This window comes from Panicum virgatum, chromosome 4K (genome assembly GCF_016808335.1).
Source record: "Panicum virgatum strain AP13 chromosome 4K, P.virgatum_v5, whole genome shotgun sequence".
Lineage (NCBI taxonomy): Eukaryota > Viridiplantae > Streptophyta > Magnoliopsida > Poales > Poaceae > Panicum > Panicum virgatum.
The window spans coordinates 15,333,246-15,347,436 of NC_053139.1; the positions used below are offsets into that span (position 1 = coordinate 15,333,246).

General features: G+C 46.1%; 1 pseudogene; it reads right to left on the reverse strand.

Annotated features, from left to right (window-relative positions):
* Window positions 1–983: 983 nt before the first annotated feature.
* Window positions 984–3,869, reverse strand: LOC120701944 (annotated as a pseudogene).
* Window positions 3,870–14,191: the final 10,322 nt, after the last annotated feature.

A 14,191-nucleotide genomic window follows, 5' to 3' on the forward strand; every position in this document is an offset into this window, starting at 1 on the left:
CATCCAAAACTTGTGGAACTTGTTAGAAATAAGTAAAATATGAATGGAACATAGTGTAAAGCTCTATTTATTTTCGAGAAGTTGACGGCCAAAACGTGAAATAATGGCCGTCAACACGTGCTTTATTTAAAAAGCCTATGGATGTATCGTACGAATACATCCAAACCAGAGCATACAAACTTAAACTAAGGAAAGCAAGATTTTGCCCGTTGACAAGAAAAATCTGACGATGGGTTTTCAAGTTCACTTTGGTTTATGAGTCTAGCAACAAAGTCTTGATTATACAACTCGGCCATTGGCTGTCCTGAAGTTGATGAGGCCGAGGTTAGTGATTGAAGAATAAGGCGAAGGAATGATTCACACATTAGTCATGGCAAGTTGTGTGTGATTCATATCCAATTTGGAAGGCAAGGTACATGAAGAGGCAAGGAGTTTAAGATCAGCATTGACTTTAAGAATAATCAGGTCCTTACTATATACAAGGTAATGGTGTCTTGTTTCTTTTTAGGCTGGTTATATTATAGTCTTGTGTTATGCTTTGCCTCACCTAGTTTATGGCCAAAGTGACTTATATATGCCATGTGAAGCTATTTTACTACTTACTTCTTTGGAGAAGTTGCAAAGACCGATAGTTATAGCGATCCAGCTATTTTACTGCAGACCCGATTCTATATTTGAAGGCATCTTAATTTCCCCTTTCATCAGGAATACTTATCCTGTCTTACGCTGTTCTACGATTCCATCAGTTAAAACGTGTGTGCAAAGTCACTCAAATGTCATTTTAATTAGGAAATATACATTTTGTACGTGTTTATAGATAGACTAGATTCATGTCCGTGCATTGCTACGCGCGGTAAAAAAGTTTTACATCAATACACAAAGCACGGACAACAAATGATGTTTTCAGATTCATTGATATTGCACGCAAACTTTTACATAATACTTAATCTTTCTTAACCTTCTATAACACATGACGTGTTTTATTATGCTATTCAAGGGAAAACAAGTCCCGTTGATTGTGATGCTGTTATAAGTTGTACAGCATTATCTGTTTTTGTACAAGCAGTAACTACAAGACTTACTACTATTGTACTGGCAACAAAATGAGTAAATGAGTGAATAAGCTATACAGAGACACTACTTCCTCACTCCACAAACATCTAGAGTACATAAAAAAATTTAGGGTATTTGCGTCTGTTTAATTTTTCTCTGGACACTTGTCAATTTTGAAGGAGTCCTTTACAAAATATGGCTTGAAATTGAATGCTAACAAACAACGGACTTGTACAGATAGGCTAACCATGGAAAGGAAAACTTCTGCTAGCCTTCACTCTATACCGCTTCAATTGCCCTCACCTGGGATTGGAAGGGAAGAATCAAAATCACAGTTACGAATCAACAGTAATGAGTCAGTTTCTGCATCCGCTGTTGTAGCTGATTTCAGCTTTTGGCTCACAAACTGCCCCTTAACTCTCAGTCTTTGCTCTGTAAGCTTTTTCCTGCTATGATATCAACCTGTAGAGATGAAAAATGGAAGGCATAGTCAGATAAAGAATGCATTCAATCCTTATTTATAAAATAAAAATGCTATCAAACTAAATACCTATTTTCCCGAAGCATCTATCTTTCCTTTTCATGTGAAACTTCATGAAGGCAGCTTCACGGCGAGAATGGTCACTATCCAACCCATTATTAGAGCAGTTCTGGACACTACTTTCGTTACCACTTTCTAGGGCAACCATTGTATTTGTATTGATGTCAGTTTCGCCGCTACTGGTGCATCCACTTCTTTTACGTACATCCTGGCTGCAGCTAGCACTCTGGTTGACGTGCTCCACATGAGCTCTCACCAAGTCAATTGGTTCTCCTGATTCTCTAAGAATTTGTCTTGAATGATGCAACTATTGTTTTTCCTCCGACTGTTTGTGTTCATCAACTGAGAACGTATAATACGGTTTTCATGGTAATTCGATTGACCAGAGGCGTGCTGAATAGCTGCCTTGTTGATGCCAGCTGAATCACAATGCATACGAGGAGCCTGTGGGTCGTATACTGGCTGCAGAATTGCACCATAATGGTAAGGCATCAGAGCACCAACAGGAATTGGAAGAGGTATGAACCCATAAGAAGGATGGTTCATACTGTCCTGTCTATAGGAGGAACTGCAGCTTGCACCTGCATCTTCTCTAGCACTACTGGAACACAGTAGAACAGCTCCCTCTGTGCTACTGTCTAAACGAATCTGAGCTTGCCTTGTACTCTCATATGTATTATGTTCATGGGGGAGGCAACACCCCACTGGGTTGGGAAACTGGGTCCTTGTCATGAACAGGTTCTTGACAAGTAATGCTGAGAGAATGGAAAAACTGGTGCTTAGCTGATGGCTCTATCCTTTTATTGCCATATCTGTATCAAAGTTGAAGCTACGGGCAAGCAAAATAAAGCAAGTCAGAGTTATGCTCCATATTTGAGCAATTACTAATATCAAGCTATAGATCTAGGAGTACCAAAACATGTAACCTCACAAAGAAACAAGCAGACATGGAAAGAAAATCACTGATTAACAGAAAACTTTTTAGCTGCATTCAAATAACATAGGTATCAGAAGTTAATCAGCATGAAGTACCATGAAAAGGCAGAGGAATTCGAGTGATTAAAGATATCTTTTTCCCTGAACTCTTGGATTTTGTAACCACTAAGATGGTGTTGCTTTCCTATGTTGGTCTCCAGAAATTGGGAGGGGCAAGATTTAGCATGACTTATTGCACCACCCTTCGATTTTTCACCAAGGTTACATTTTGTGAGAGCATTTTGTTCCACGACTGAAGATTTACATTGTCCATCAGCTGTTGGTTGAGCCGTAGCCAAGTCTTTGCCAAGATTGCTTGGTCCACGTGAACTTGCATCAGCAATCCTCAAGGAATTATCCATTATTTGCTCAGTAAACTTGGCTGAAGTAATACCATTAAGCCCTTTGGAACGCACATTCTTCTCACTTCACTTGGGGCATCTGTATGAGATGAAATTACTGTTACATGTGAACAACAGAGTGGCAGACATTAATTTGCTGACAACAGAGCATGAGTTAACAAAACATTGCGTAACCACGTTCAAGTTCCTTACCATCACTATCTTTGGACGCATGCAACTTTGTGTTTACTCCATCATAAGACTCATTTTGTAGTTTATTTTTCTGGAGGGGCCAACCCCTTCATTTGCACGAATATCTGGTAACTTCTCAACTATGAATTTCAGTCTCCATCTTGCTATCAAAGCTTTGATTAAGGCAAAACAATCCCCTCTCCATAACGTAACATGGCAAGGAAATACATATGAGTGTAAATGGTATATCAGAACTGCAGAGGACCGAATGATGAAACTCTAATCTCTAAAACACGATTCCGGTGTCATTCACTGGCTTCTCAGCGCGCCACATCGCCCGGAAAAGCAACGGCCATCCGATCGGGCATCCAACGGCCACCGGAACGGCCTCCGCCACCGCTCGAGCCCCGCACCCTCCCCCCGCGCGCGCCCCTGCCGCCGCCCCGTCGCCGCCGTGGAGGGCCCGCGCTGCTGTCCGCCTGCTGCTGAGCGGCAGATCCGCCACCGCGCGCAACCGCCGCACTCGCTGCCGCATCCTCGCCGGATCCGGCCCCAGCGCCGCCGGATCCGGAGCCTGCGGAGCCGCCGCCCGTGGGAGTGGAGGGGAGCCGCCGCCGGTGCCAGAGAGGGACTAGGAGAGGGAGGGGCCGGCGGCACTCGGGGAGAGGGAAAGCCGGCGCCTCATCCTCGCCGCCTCGCTCTCGCTGCCACCGTTGCCGCACGAGCTCCGCCATGGCCTCCACCGCCGCGCGCACGAGCTCCGCCATGTCCACTGCGTGCGGATCTGGCCGGCGAGCGGCGCAGCCGGCGGGGCGCCGCCCCACCATGACCTCCGCGGTCCGCCCTCGAGCCACCGCCCTCGCCTCGGTCCGCCCTCGCGGGGGCCTCCGCCGCAGCCGCCGGCCAACCCAGCCCCGCGGTGGAGGAACCGCTGCTCTTGACCCGGGCAGATCGAGGCCGGGCTTGCACAGATCGAGGCTCATCCGCCCGGCCGCCGCCGCTCCTCGACGCCGGCCCCCTCTCGTTCCCTCCCGCCGCCGCGCTGGCCCCCGCCACCGCACCCGCGCCCGCGCCGGTCTCCGCTGCCGCCCGGAGAAGGCCCACGCGGCCCTGCTCGCCCTGGAGGAGGCGGCGGAGGGCACAAGGAGGGGGAGGGGGTGGCTGAGGGAGCTGGGGAGGGGGACAGCGCAGCGGAGATCGAGAGGGCACAGGGAGGGGGAGATAAAGAAGAGAGAAAAAAACTAGAGGAAAATAGGAAAATAAAAAGGGAGAAAGAAAAAATGAGAAAATGAGAAAAAATAGAAAAAATAGAAAAAAAAAACTGTAACAATGACCAACAAAAACAATGCGAAGATAACGAATTGACATATTCGTCTCACCTACGTTGCAATTCTGAAAAAAAAACAAAAAATGCATCAAACTACATACATTCTTATTCCACGTATTAAATAAACTTACACCAACTAGAATAAGTTTGAGTCATTACTACTACAATAGCAACACTATACATACAATTCGATTACCATTCTTCTATGACTTCTCAAACTACCTCCACAGTAACGCATCATATTTTAACATAACCACTACTTCCTAAAAAACGTCTACTAATCGCAACATGTTTTCAAAAAAACATTAAGTATTGGACTAATTATGCTCCGCCCTCCCTAATAAACTATCTTACACAAAAATATCAACAAAATAATATACAAAGTTTCATATAATACAAATAAATGTTAAAAATCAGGTCATGTGCAGCAACGTTGCGCGGCCTTTCTAGTTGGTTTCAGTAAACAGTGCTGGCTACATATACTGGATAAAGTCAAGAAAAGAAAAATCATAGAAAAAGATATGGCTCTAAATATTTTACTGTCAAACTCTTAGTTTCTATTTTACTGGCAGTGTCCAGCTAAGCAGGGATGCAAATAGGCAATTGAAAACATGCATTATACATTAGTTGGTCAGATAAGCTGTAAGCAATGTCAGGTACTTGGGCATCACTTTCTCATCAATTGAAAACAGTGCATCGCAATGGTCTTCCCTTTCCAGCCGCCGACCAACACGTGTGCTCCGCCGTGCAATGGACGCCATCGCGTTCCCGCTGCCCCCTGCCCTTCCTCGATGACAACTTCGATTTTGGTGACTTCACCTTCACCACTAGGCCCGCGTCGCAGCCGCCCCTCGCCAATCCCCGGCCGGCCGCCTTCGCGGCCTTCGATGATGACTGGGGTGATTTCGTGGTGAGCCCTCTCTGCTCGGATCCAAAGTGGATGTCTCAGCGTCGCCCACCCCTCCGACGGGCACCTCCACCACCGCTCCCACCTCCTGGGAGAAGCCGCGGGGCCCGCTTCCTCTCTCCCTTCGATGATGATGGCACGGCTCTTTGTCTGTGGCGCAGCGGGTTGTGGACCCAGCACGGGAAGGCGGCTCGCGAGGGGGAGGCCAATGGCCGTGGAGCGCGCAAAGCCGGAGGCGCCCGACGTGGTTGGAGCTCCGCGTTCCGCACGTGCCGCAGAGCGTGGAGGTGAGGCCGTACGAGCCCTCCACCTTGCGTGGAGACACTACTACAGAAATAATTTATAGCAACACCTCGATTTTTTTAGAGGCAGATCAAAATTTCACCTGTTCTTACAAATAGAGCTGAGTTACTGTAGCAATAGAACCGTCCCTAAAAATCTATTTGTAGGGCCAGATCACCCCCTCACTCGTTCCTAAAAATAAACTTATTTTTAGAAGTGGGTGATGCGATCACCCGCTCCTACAAATATGATTTGTAGGGCCGGATGAGACCATTGCCCGTGCGGCCGTGCCTACAAAATTTGAACTCATGCGGCGGGCATTAAAATATTTCGAACGCAGCGCACCCACCTTATCACTTATCATGTCACTAGTCAGAGCCGGCCTTATCCTCTCAGAGTCTCTCCTCTCAGCTCAACTCTCTCGAGCCGTCCCCATCGCTCAGCTCTCTCTCTCTCTATTGAACCATCCCCATGGCTGGCCTTGCCCCGGCGGCCACACGCTGGAGACAAGGGGCCCGGCGTGCACAGAGCTTCAGCGGCGGCGAGTGGGTGCAGGAGCGCGCGACCCTGCTGGGCACGCTGAAGCTGGCGATTTCAATGCAGATTCGTGAAATTGTTTGAGGGCTTTTGTTGATAGGATTCTTGTGTGCATCTTTGATTCAATCCTCTCTCGAATCTCTCGCGAATCGGATCAGATTTTGAGTTTTCCCCAAATCGCGTTCCTAGAATAGACGTTCGGATTTTCACTCGATTCACAGTGGTTTCTTCATTGTTTCACGATCTTTTTTCTGGATCTGTTGGTCTTTGTGACCGTGCATCTATGGCTCACATCTCGTTTGAATCGGTGGAGTGTTGAGGAAGTATTTTTGGTTTGAATGTTTGACGTTTGAATGGTGTTCTTCCAAGGAGCGTCCCGAGGTGGAGCAAGCTCGAACAATGAAGGGCGCGCGTGCAGCTCGAGTCAGGAAGGTGGAGCAGGCAGCGCGAGGCAAGCCGCTGCGGCCACGGAGGCTCGAGCTCGGCGGCGGCCTGGACGAGCTGCTGCGGCCACGGTGGCTCGAGCCCGGCGGCGGCCTGGACGAGCTGCGGCGGCCATGCTCGGCGATGGCCTGGACGAGCTGTGGCCACGGTGGCTCAAGCTCGGCGGCGGTCTGGACGAGGGGAGAAGTATACATCACCCCTCAACTATGAGGGGTGGAACACATAACCTCTTCAATTTTAAAACCGGACATTCTACCCTTAAATTTTTCAAAACTGTTCAAATTACCTCCTGGAGTAGTTTTGAACGGGTTGCTACAGTAACTGTACTTGCTACAGTACCACAGTGTTGCTGTTTTTTATTTATTTCGGTTGAACTTTTTCATTTTATGATTTTTCTGTGCTTTTTCAAAGATTCAACCGAAAAAATGGCAAAGCTGTGTTACTGTAGCGGTGAAGTCTTTGAAAAGTTCAGGGGGGTAGAATGTCTGGTTTTAAAGTTGAGGGGGTTATGTATTCCACCCCTCATAGTTGGGAGGGTGATGTAGACTTCTCCCCTGGACGAGCGGCGGCGGCCTGGATGAGCGTTGGCGGGGCTGGCACCGCACGGATGGCTGGCGCAACCATTTTTTTTGGTTTTCAAAATCAGTTACTAGGGGCAGGTGACGGGTGACCCGGGTGCGTTACCCGCCTTTACAAATAGCGTGTTTTTAGAAATGAAAAGCGGACCGCCCCTACAAATGCAATTTGAACCGCCCCTACAAACCATTTATGTGGTAGTGAGAGGCGGCTCGCGAGGTCGGCGAACAAGGGGTAGGCCAATGGTGGTGCAGCGGGGTGAGGCCAAACCATTTATGTGGTAGTGAGAGGCGGCTCGCGAGGTCGGCGAACAAGGGGTAGGCCAACGGTGGTGCAGCGGGGTGAGGCCAAAGGGGCGGGGACGGAGCGGCGGTGGGATAAACAAAAAAAAAACAATGCATGGGTTAGGTTTTAGGTTGGATGCTGTATGGAAGGGGGCCGGCGTTATCAGATTTTCGAAACAAATTGAGCGGCAGCGGCAGGATGAAATGGGGGGAGAGGGACGATGGGGCGACGTACGACGTATGAAGGGGATGACAAAGGAAAAAAAATGTGACCCTTGGCCCTTTTTAGTAGTAGAGAAGAGATGGTCTTACATTTGTTCTTGCTAAGGCCAGTCCTGGCGAGGATTTCATATTATCAGACGAATGTGTCACATACGTAAATTTCATGAGATGGCACTAGAATTACGAGAAGTGTTTTACCTAGATGAAAATGGATGTACATTATTTTCAAACCTTGCAGACTATTCCACACTGGCATTTTGAGGTAAAAGTTCCATTTCCTACCACAGGTAAAAGTTTCATTTGACATGGCAATCCTCCAATCACATGCATCCCGAACTAAATGCTATGCAGGGGCGTTCATGGGTCCATGCGGGATAAAGAACTCATTTGCTATTAAACTCGCAATTTATTTTGCTTTTTCTTGTCTATGAAATTTGTAACCAAGATTCAATTCGAGGATCAGTCCAAAACATTTAGAATGGGTTTGGACAAAAGATTTTTTTTAACTTTCATCACCATAGATACATACAGTAAGACCTACCTATTTTTTTTATGAAGTGCCTACCTATGTTTATTGTCCAAATGATGTACTCCCTCCGCTTCAAATTATAATTCGTTTCACTTTTTTATCTCAAATTTAATCACTCGTCTTATTCAAAAAATTTGTACATGCACGCACAAGAATTCATGCTCCCACCAGCCACGGCCCACACTCATCTTATTCAAAAAATCTGTACATGCGTGCCCAAGAATTCGTGCTCCCACAGCCCGTTACGTGTAACCTGAGGTGGTCAGGGTGGGCATCCGCCGCGGTTTTTTATTTTTATATTTTTTATTTTCGTTTTTTATAAAAATATATTTTCGATTTGGAAATTTACAGAAATATATCCCGGCCGCCCGGCAGCGGGGCGGCCGGGACCTGGCAGCCCGGCAGCCGGGCGGCAGGGGCTTATTCGAAAAAAAAGACGAAAAAAAATTGCAGATAGGTCTCTGGGGACCGGTCGCCCGGCAGCAGGGCGGGCGGCCCCAGGCCGCCCGGCTGCGGGGCGGCCGGCCCCCCCACCCCTATATAAGGTGTTGGCTGTCCCTCACCCCCTCATTTGCCTTACTAAAAATCCTGAAAAAAAAAGAGAGGGAGGGAGGGAGAGGAGGGGTGTGGGAGAGGCAAAGCGGCAAATCCCTGTCGGATTTTCAAGCCGGCGACTTTAGGTAACTAAAATTTTCTACATTTTATAAATAGATTATGTTGTAATTATTTTTTTGAAACAGTAGATTAGCAATCAATTCAATTATTGTTAGGAGTGATTAGTGGTACATTTAGATGCAGTTACTTGTAGTGATTAGCGTTCATATAGTACATTTAGTGTTACATTTAGTATTAGAAAATAATAGAAAATTGTTAGAGAAGTATTAGAAAGTCTTAAAAATTGGAAGAGATTATTAAAAAAATTCAGAAAATGTTAGAAAATTATAGAAAATTTTAGAAAATGTTAGAAATTTTTTTAGAAAATGTTAGAAAATAGTTTAGCAATCAGTTTAATTATTATTAGGAGTGATTAGTGGTACATTTAGGTGTCGTTACTGATAATGATTAGCGTTGATATAGTATATTAGCAATCTGATTGCTCACTTGTGATTGCCAGGGCTCAACACCATGGCATCCTCAGGATCCACCTACATTCCATGGAATAAGGTGACGGAAACAGTCCCCCAAGGAGTCCGGGTGGCTATGTGTTTTTGCGGATCCTTGTGCAAACTAATGAAATCAAGGGTTTTGGGAGACGACTTTGGCAAGAGATTCTTCATGTGCGAGAATTACGAGTACGACCCGCCCAAGCATTACGGCAAGGACCGAGCAAAGGTACTACAAAACACTATCAGAGTTTGTCACTTTCAGATCTAGTAATGACTTCTAACATGATTTGGGGGAAAGACTCCACCGCCTCTATGTGATTTCGTACAGTGGTTAGACACCGAGCAATCTCAGCAGGATAAGGGCCACGTGGAGCGTCAAGCAAGGTGGGCTGCACAAAGGTGGCAACGAATGCTGCATGAAGAACAGATGGAGGAGAAGCGCAAGAAAAACCAGGAAGAGATTCAGAAGAGGATTGCAGAAGTGGAACGTCAGAAGGCAGAGGAACGTGAAGCTGATAGGGAGAGAAAGCGAGAGAGGGCCCGCCCTGCTAAGGAAGCAGGGTCTGAAGCTATTAGGAAGAGAAAATATCCCCGGTTCACTCAGTAAAGCACCACCATGTAATCCCAGCATTTTACATTTCCTAAGGCATGTTAGGTTTACTCACAACACGAGGTTATCGTGTTGCACATGCCATGCTTTTCATTGTTCAAGTATCTAGTAGTACGAACGACTTAGGCCTCTGCTTTGTAATCGTAGCATTGTTTACAAAACTGTATTGCAAACCGAAAATTTATGATTCGTAACTACCCTTCTATTTTCAATACACTACATTAAGTGAGCAATATAATTGAACCAACCTACACATTTAGAACTACAACCAAGAAATCTTACTAGACAAATACCTTCGTAATATTACATGCTACAATCTGGTGCAAATACATATCCATACATAATGAAATGTAATTATCACCTATAGGTCGGAATACATATCCATACATCTGGCTCAAATACATATGCACACATAACGAAATCTAGACACGACGGGCTCCAAAATCCGGAGGCAATCCATCGGTGGGATTTCCAGAAGGTCCAACCTCAGCACCAGCATTATCTTCTTGCATTTTAGGGCACTTCTTGTAAGTGTGACCATCTTCTGCACACAGGTTGCATCTTTTTTTCTTCTTTCCTGCCTCAGACTCATCCATTCCGTTACGAATACGAAGTGTCTGCCGTCGACCTACCCCTCTCCTAGCATCTGGATTGGGAATGTACATTGGAGAGATATTTGGTGTAGTAAATGATCCCAGGCTGCCTATGCCATATATCTCATGGCCCCAAGTGTGCACATCGGTTTCTTTTCTGTAATATTGTGAAACAAAAACCCCAGGATCCAACCCAGATTCTGAACATGCTGCAATGACATGGGAGCATGGTAAGTGAAGAAGCTGCGGCTTCTTGCATCTGCAAAAAACCTTGCCTTCCGGCGTTATCAAGCAATCCTGAACGACCCTTTTGTCTGCGGACACCCTGCCCTGTCCTGTCCTTGCATGAAACCTCAAACCTTTGATCCTTTGTGCCCATGGAGACCACTCTGTGATATTGAGCTTTTTCAATTTTTTCTTTCATGTAGTTAGTGACCCTATTACAAAAAATCACACCTGGATCATTAAGTAAGACAGCAGCTGCCTGGTACCGCTCTCTGGAGTACCTTGTGCATCCGTACATGATGAATTCAACTATGCCAACAAGAGGAAATCCACGAACATGACGCATTACCATATTGTAACACTCTGCGTGGTTGGTTGTCTCGATCCCATATCGACGACCACCAGTGTCGTATAGAATTGACCACTTCTCTTTAGGTGCATCCTTAATCCACTGTGTGAAATGTCCACCGCCGGAACGTCTCCGGCTGGAGGTTGAGGCCTGTTCCTTTAGCAGCTCGGCGCACATGTTATCTAGCACCTGCCACAATGTATCAAACTTCCGCTGCTGATTCTGAGTGCACAATCTCTTGAACAAATTCATAAGTTCCTTATTCTTGAAGCGCTCATAAAAATTTGCACCCATATGCCTTATGCACCACATACTCATAACACCTGGCCATAGAGGAGGCTGTCCTCGACTTCCTTCTTGTAGTTGCCTTATTGATGCTAGAAGACCAGCATGTCTGTCACTGATGAGGCAAACATCAGGCCTACCAACAACAACGTGAATCTTCACACGTTCAAGGAACCAGTACTAGCTCTCTGTGTTCTCATTCTCAACAAAAACAAAGGCGATGAGAACCACCTGCTTGTTGCAATCAACTCCAATCGCTGCCAGTATTGTCCCCTTATATCTTCCTGTCAAGAATGTGCCGTCAATACATAGAACACGAAGACAATACATAAATGCCCTCACACATGCACCAAGGCAGAAGAAAGCACGAAGCAGAAACCCAGGTCCCCCATCTAAACTCGGTACAATGTAGGTATCAGCCGCGCTTTCAGGATTTCTCTGCACAATTGCTGACAGCATGTGAGGCAGGTTATCATATGATGCCTCATATGTGCCAAATCTCATCTCAAACACCTTTTGTTTTGCCCGCCAAGCCTTTGCATAGCTGATTTTGTATTGAAAACGGTCGTCGATGTCCCTAATTATCAATTTTGGCTCATAATCAATTTTGTCCAGAATCACCCCATACATCTTCTTGGCAACGAAAGTGAATGTGATGTTACGGTGAGTTTGAGCAACAGCAGTTAATCTACATGTATGTGGTGTAACAATTGAACACTCCCAGTGTGTCTTGTACTTGCCCTTGTAGCCATGTACTCGCCATGTACAATCGCCATTGACACACTTCACCTCATATTCTTTGCTGCTAGACTTCACAACTCTGAATTCCTTCCTCAACGATATAGCCCAAAGCTTCACAGCATCTTTCACAGCTTCAATGCTAGGATACTTTGCCCCCTGCACAACCTCATTCTCTCTGTATTCGTACTCATTACTCCTAATATCCTGTATCACTTGATTTCCAAATCCCTTGCCTCGCCATTCACCTAGCAATGGGTAGTCCTCATCGTCTGATGAGTCCCCACATTCTTCCATCATTCGAGCCTCTTGGTCTTCATTCTGTACAGCTTCCACTATTCCAGGTATCCGCTCCCCCTCATTAGCTAAACCTTGCGGCTCAGGTTGAATGACATGCACGTTCTGATCTTCTTTTTCTCCTACCTGATCAGCTATACCTTGCGACTCGGGTTCTGTGATATGCATGTTCTGATATTCATTTTCTTGTTCCACTGCTTGGTTCATATGAAATGATGTACTTGTTGATTCTTCACCGAAATGGGCTGCCTTCTGGTGAATCTGAATTAGCATTGCAAGAGGCCACCCGCGGTCAAGAGCTGCTTGCATGTAAGTCCGCCATTCTTCGGTGTTTGCTATAAGCATCAACTCCCAGAAATTCCCTTCAGTTCCCAAATTTGTCACAGTCTTAACGATTAGGAAATGAGTCTTTGGATTCACATTGAATATCTCGTGAAGCCATTTGCGTATGGAACCAAAACTCCTCTCTAAGGGTTTATCTATTCCATACTCTCTTCGCTCAAAAGCTGATAGATCTACTCCATACGCATCATGAGAAATATATCCGTCACCATAATGAACTTGAAAACAAAGCTTGCTCGACATATCTGGACACACAATCATGATATTAAATTGATTGCTAATCTACTGTTTCAATAAAAATAATTACAACAAAAATAATTGCTCGACATATCTGGACACACAATCATGCTATTTGTAAAGCGTAGAAGAATTTTGGTTACCTGCAGTCGCCGGCTCAAAAATCCGGCAGGGCTTCGCCTCTCTCCCTCACTCTCTCTTTTTTCTTGGTTTCTGAAATTTTGGTGATGCAAATGAGGGGTGGGGGGACCAACCAACCCTTATATAAGGGTGGGAGAACCGGTCGCCCAGCAACCGGGCGGCCAGGGGGGCCGGCCGCTCCGCTGCCGGGCGACCGGCCCCCAGGGACCTGTCTGCAATTTTTTGTCGTCTTTTTTTTGCTGATAAGCCCCTACTGCCCGGCTGCCGGGCGGCCGGGGTATATTCTTGTAAATTTCCAAATCGAAAATATATTTTTTATAAAAAAACAAAAATAAAAAATAAAAAAATAAAAAAACCGCGGCATCCGCCTGGGGGGCGCAAGGCATGCGTGTAGCTGCTGTGGGCTGAATTGAGCCCACACACGACGACCTTTGTGCCTCGTCACCACTCAAGTCACTGCCCACTGGATAGCCCTGGCACAATCACCACCCGCCCCCACCTGGACAGCTCACTGTGACATGACGCACGCTCGGGCCGGGCTATCTCCGGTGCCACACCATGGCACCATGGCCGCCGTGTCCTGCCTTGGCGCTACCTCCTGGGCTTTCACTATGGCTGCCACTTGCTCTACCGATGAGGAACGAGATGAGATGCGGGCACGCGGAGGTGAGAGGGGATGTTGAGCAAGATAAGAGAGAAGTAGGTATCCGCGTTAGGGGCAGAACTCACCCTACACACACCAGGGTGGGTCAGATGGGCCAGCTACCCAGCAGAGCAAAGACCCCCTTCCCTCTCTTCATCTGTGAGACATGGGCATTTTAATTGACTAAAAAAGTCATGATCTAGTTTCTTTTTCCATACGTGGAAATCATTGCAAGATACAAATATCATATCTAGTTTACCAGTGATCATGATATTCTCTCTGCAATATTTACATCTTGCAATGATTTACCAATTTAATTGACTAAAATATTAAATCGGTAACTCATTGCAAGATATAAACATTTTAATTCGTTATGCTTCTCAACTTGCCTGCAGTGTTTTTCTGTTTCCTCTCT